The sequence below is a fragment of the Fusarium oxysporum genome, chromosome 14 (genome assembly GCF_000149955.1).
Source record: "Fusarium oxysporum f. sp. lycopersici 4287 chromosome 14, whole genome shotgun sequence".
Lineage (NCBI taxonomy): Eukaryota > Fungi > Ascomycota > Sordariomycetes > Hypocreales > Nectriaceae > Fusarium > Fusarium oxysporum.
This window is the reverse complement of record NC_030999.1, coordinates 1,336,104-1,342,574: the sequence shown is the minus strand read 5'-3', so window position 1 is coordinate 1,342,574 and position 6,471 is coordinate 1,336,104.

The window sequence follows — 6,471 nt, the reverse complement described above, 5'->3', positions numbered from 1 at the left end:
GGATACTTCATGCTGGATAACGCTCGTCGAATGATACCGCTGTTGAGTTCATACTCAAGGAGCTCTGCCCATGGATGACGCCAAGCAACGCCGCCATCGCCGGCTTCGTTGCTTGGGCCATATTATCAATCTCTGCTGCCAGGCATTCCTTATGGGCCGGGACTGTGAAAGGTATCTAGCAAAGCTCGAAAAACACTATCAACGCGGAGACTATGCGAAGGTGGAAGAGCTCTGGAAAAGATTTGGGTGTTTAGGTCGGCTTCACAACCTCGTGCGATACATTAGGCTTACCCCGCAACGCCGAGAGGAGTTTGCTGCAATAATTGTCGGCGGAGATCTTGCCGAATTCGATAGGCTCGAGCTTATCCAGAACAACTCGACACGCTGGAATTCGTGGTTTCATTCAATTACGCGGGCGTTGAATGTTCGTGAGCGTTTGGAGATCTTCTCAGCTCGCCATGTACCTGGGAAAGGCTCTCATGGGATTGCGAACTTCAAACTTGATGGACAGCACTGGTTCGAGCTTGAAAAGATTGAGCTTGCTCTGAAGGACTTCTACGCCGCAACTTTGCTCTCTGAGGGGAAGAAAACATCGCTCGCCGACTGGTTTTCAACTCTGGACTGCCTTCTTCGAGAAATAAATGAAACAAAAGATCACTACGATACAATCGATACCGAAGACGACAATAATTTCACATGGAAGTATCTTCAGGGTTGCGCAGATGCTGCGTGGTCAAAGTGCGAGGAGTATTACAGCAACCAGCAGCTGAACTGGCAGAATCGATTCCCTGAAGATACTGAGCTTCCACCAGCGTACTATGCAGCTCAGATACTGGACCCATATCGAAAGTGGGCATGGTTCAGGCAAGAATGGGTACTCCAAGCCGGAAAAGAAAAACAGAAGTGGTTTGATAACGCACAATCTGCGGTGAAGCAGCTCTGGGAGACAGAGTATAAGGGAAGATACGCCGTTGAGATGCTGCCGCCACCAGTCAGAAAGGAGAGATATCCTGACCCCGCATTTGATCGCCAGAGGGAACACAAACGCATTCGAATAGACGCTCCGGTCTCTGCAGCTGATTTGTATGAACAATACATTTCCACCGACCGGCTTCATGACGACGAGGCAGGTTGCGATGAGGCTATCGCATACTGGCTATCCCGTTATGACTCCCAAAGAGATCTTGCTCGCTTCGCTCTGGATCTGTTTGCGATCTCGCCCATGTCAGATGAGTGTGAACGCCTTTTCAGCAGTGCAAAGCTTACCATAGTTGATCGCCGTGGTAGGCTGAAGGCGGATATTATAGAGGCCTGTGAGTGTCTCCGGGCTTGGTATGGAAAGCCCCGAGTTGAGGAGAACAACGATAGTGAGGATAGTGAGAACGACGACGATTGGGTCACTAGCTAGTAGTATAATACACTTTATTTCACCCTTCTATAGCTTTTCGACGTCGTTCTTAAAAGTCTTGGCATCCTTAATGGTATTACTGGTCTTACCGGTAATACCATACCGGTTATTATGTAAGCATCTGGTATGGTTTGGTCTGACCCCCCATACCAGACCATACCAGACCATTCCGATCACTGCGGTCATCAGTCCACCCGTTGGGCGAAGTTATGTAAGCCCAACACCCTTGTAGCTACCCCTTTCCCGTTGATAAAGAGCCTCACTTCGCCGCGCAACGATCTACTCAAATCATCTCTCCTAGAATGAATCCAGTTACAGCTACTCGTCAATTTTCTGATGACTGCCTGCCTCCTGAACGCGAGTATGGCTCTCGGGAAGCCCTACACGCCGCGATCAATGCATGGGCAGCTCCCAGGGGCTATGCGTTTCAGGGTTCAAATCCACGACACTCCACGACACATTTGTGAATATGGCGTGGATATGGATGCTGACTAATAATTTCGATGTGGAATGGGTGGAAATGGATCCATTATGGAAATGGATCCATATTGTGGAATTCGTGGAATGGAAACCTACTTCGTCCAACAATGGTAATTAATGGGTCCCGCCCGCCCTCGGTGACGTCAATGTTTTTGTCATTGGTCCATTAAAATCCGCCGTTGCTTGACGCAAAGGCAACACACCCACCGACGTTCCTGTTTCTTGTTATGCTGGATATTCGTAGCCGAACCGATATACCTATAGACGCGCCTTGCCGTCTCTCTCCGTCAAGATCCAGCTTTTGTAGAGCTGAAAGAGCCGTTGATTGTCCTCTTCTGTTCGTTCTGGAACGGATGTGGTTGACTTGGTAGGATGGGGAGTGGCCATTTCGATTTGGGGTAGTAACGCGAGTAACAGTGAAGCCCCCAGAATGGACTCATTGTGTACGGAGGAAAATGGGGTGGCAAATCGATGTTGTGTTGTTGTGGGTGATAGAAAGTACTTAGGATATGCGGGATTTCACAAGGAAATCAAGGTATTTTCGAACCCCACCTAAAATATTCCACGATTTCCACATGTGGAACATGTGGAAGGGGCTTCGTGGCGTGGATATGGAAATGCTGAAGCCCACGTGGAATGGAATGGAATGGATATGGATCCACATTATGGATCCATATGTGGATTTCGTGGTATGGATTTGAACCCTGATGCGTTTGTCACTGGGAAGTCGAAGAAAACAGAGAGCGGCAGACGAATTGTTTTCTTCAGCTGTGACCGTGGAGGAGCACCTCCAAAGGCCTCGGGCGTACGGCAACGGTCAACTACAACACGGCGTACAGGGTGTCAATTCTCAGTCCTTGCGAAGGAGGCCTTGGATAAGACAACGTGGCGCCTTACACACCGTCCTGGCAGCGAGTTTGCCCATCACAACCACGAGCCAAGCACAAGCATGTCTGCACATCCAGTCCATCGTCAACTATCCAATGCAGATAGGTCAACTATTAACAACCTTGCAAACGCTGGTGTAGCACCGAAAGAGATCAGGTCCTACCTACGTCAGAACACAGAGTCTCATGCCACCCAGCAAGACATCTACAACTGCATTGCACAAGGCAAACGAGACCAGAAGAAGGGCCAGAGCACAATCCAAGCTCTTGCTAATGAGCTTGAGGCTGAGGGTTTCTGGAGTCGAATACGCTTCGACGAGGATGGTCGGGTTACAGCTGTGTTGTTTGCCCACCCAGAGTCGCTAACATACCTTAAGTCATACCCGGATATACTTATATTGGACTGCACATATAAGACAAACAAGTATAGGATGCCTCTTCTCGATATCGTCGGTGTTGATGCCTGTCAACGATCATTCTGCATCGCCTTCGCCTTCCTCAGCGGCGAGGAGGAGAAGGACTACATCTGGGCGTTAGATCGGCTACGTTCAATGTACGAAGCCTGTAGCGCAAGGCTGCCATCTGTGATCCTTACAGACCGCTGTCTGGCCTGCATGAATGCGGTATCTCATTGTTTCCCGGCTGCAGTATCGCTTCTATGCCTTTGGCATGCCAACAAGGCAGTCCTGCGTTACTGCCAGCCAAGCTTTATGCGTCATAACGATGCGGCTCAAAAGCCTCAAGGCCACCAAGAGTGGAAGGACTTCTACGGAAGATGGCATGAGCTCGTGGCATCGGCAAATGAGGAGACATTTGAAGACAGGCTTCAGCAGCTCAAAGAGCGCTATGCTTCAGCTCACGCCCGGGAGGTCGCCTACATCATCGAAACATGGCTTGACCTCTACAAAACAAAGCTCGTGAAAGCTTGGGTTGATCGGTATCTTCACTTTGAGAATGTGGTTACATCTCGAGGCGAGGGTATTCATCAGCTCATCAAGGTGTACCTTGATACTTCCCAGCTAGATCTCTTTGAGGCCTGGAGGGCTATCAAGCTGGCGATACTTAACCAAGTAGCTGAGCTCCGAGCAAACCAGGCGAAGCAGCAAATCCGAACACCCATAGAACTCTCAGGGAGTCTATACAGCATCATACGAGGCTGGGTATCTCACGAGGCATTGCGGAAGGTTGAGGCGCAGAGAAAGCGGCTCCAACAGGACAGACTCCCTGCCTGCACAGGAGTCTTCTCAGCAACGCTTGGGCTCCCTTGCGCTCACACAATTGAGCCTCTTCTACAACAAGCCCAGCCGCTTCAACTACACCACTTCCATACGCATTGGCATCTTCAACGAGAAGGAAACCCTCAATTGCTCATAGAGCCCCGCCGTCAGTTCGATCAGGTGCCAGCTACGTCAACATTGCCGAAGACTAGCACTCAGCGCGAGCCATGTGCATTTGAGATCGTCGAACAAGCATCACAGACGAGAGCCAACCCCAAATGTTCAAGATGTCATACACAGGGCCACAGGATGAGCTCAAAGGCATGCCCATTGCGATATGCGCATCTTGTATCTCCCTCAGCTTCTACAGCGCCCCCAAATACGCTGCCGCCATCGACTACACCAAGTTCGGCTCAACAGCCAGTTCCCGATCCATCCTTATGCTCAATTTTGCCACAGCAGCAGGTAGCGCCGCCAGCGGCACTATGTGATCAAGAGATGGTGCCGTCCCCGCCAGATATAATAGCACTGCCATCCTCATCAGCGGATGTACCTCCACCACCAGATATGCCGCCATCGGTACCAGCGTCTGGGCCAGACATACGCTATGATGACCCTCGTGCTATATATGATCGATATATTGCAGCACGGATGGCATGGTATAACAAGCTGCCTCGAGGTAGCTTAAAGACTAACCAGGAATATCGAAAGGCAATGGGCCTCCCTCAACGCTACGATAAGACAAGTTACAGCTGGTGTTTGGATTATAAGCAGATGGGTAAGCGATGCACATCAACGATACCTGGACGGGAGTGGACTAAGGAGGAGATGATGGCGTACTTGGATTGGACCAGGGTAGAAGATGAACGTGTGGAGAGGCAAGTCGCCCAGGAGATGGGCGACAACCCTCTGGCGAACAGGCGAACAGGCATGAAGGAGATTTGGAAGAGGGTTGAGCAGGACATGATCGACCAACAAGCTCTGTACTCGAACGATAAACTGGCTGAAGACTGTATCATAGTTACTGCTTAGATTATTATTAACGCCTACATTACTTATATCCCAATTATGGCACCGTGAGAAAAAATCTGTATAGCAGAGCAGTTCGTCATCTAGAGATTAGAAGCAATACAATAAAATACAATAGGCTGGCTGGCATACAAGGGTGTTGGGCTTACATAACTCCCTTACAGACGCACCGGGTGCGCAACACGTGACACTTACGTGCGCATCCAGGTGCGCACCTATTGGCGCCCGTATGGTTTGGTTTGACCCCCCATACCAGACCATACCAGACCATTCCGATCACTGCGGTCATCAGTCCACCCGTTGGGCGAAGTTATGTAATACCAGTCTGCTATCTGCTTGAACTCGTCAAGAAACCATTGTTTCTGCAGTTCCTTCCCCTTGAAGATTATGCCAGGAACTAAAGCGCGGCCGTCAGCAGTGACAGCTTCGATGAATGAAGTCCAATTCCGAGTCTGTGGTCCCTTTGTTGGAGATCACAAATGTGAGACGACCAAGTCGGTGGCAAGGTGTGGAACAAGGTGGAACATTCCACGGAGGTGGTGCCTGTACATAACCAGTAGTTCTCCTACTGCATATTTTGAATGAAAAAAAAAAAAAAATATGAATCTTCCCATTTCAACAGAAGAAACAAAGGTTTAATTTCAAAAAAAGAAAAAAACAAAAAGCGCTCCTATATTATTAAGTATTTAAGGATCTGATGAAGCTACAAAAGACAAGAGATGTTGGTTGTGGCCCTGAAAACTTGAGCTGGAATCGCCTACTGGAATCGCCTACTGGAATCGCTTCGTGGAAGCTTTACGCGTTCGTTGCGGGTCTTTGACGGAATAGTGGTGAGCTATGATTGGCTCACAAAAATCAAATCAACCCCTGTCAATGAAATCAAATCTACCTCCCTGTAATATGGGGCAGATAATTCAAATCTGCTACAATTGATTTTATCATTGACTACTAGAGGGAAGAACGGGCGATGACCCAATTGAGGCACTCATTCTGCCGCGTTGAATGGCTCGTTGTAGTAATCGAACCAGATCTTCATCCGGGGTAAAAAAAGAAAAGAAAAACCTACAGGTGATAGTGATGCAGTTGCTGGTCAATCAAATTACTCTGGGACCCGCTAAAGTCTTATTGCGTGGAGCCCCGCACGCTGACAAAGATCTTGCGTTAAACGATTTCCGGCCGGGTAACCCCTCGCAACCTGATGGGGCTCCTCTTTATTTAGGCCGAGCTTCAAAACACAAAACACCCGTTTGCGATGCAAATATCCACCCTTCGAAATCGATCCTCACCACGAGACCAATCCCACATATCATGGATGGATCATTGAGTGTAGAAGAGTTGACAAGACTCCTAGGAGAAGCTGAGCAGCGCGCGAAGGAGGAGCGACAACGCGCCGAGGAAGCAGAGAGAGAACGACAGGAGGAGCGGCAACGCGCCGAGAGGGAACAGCAGC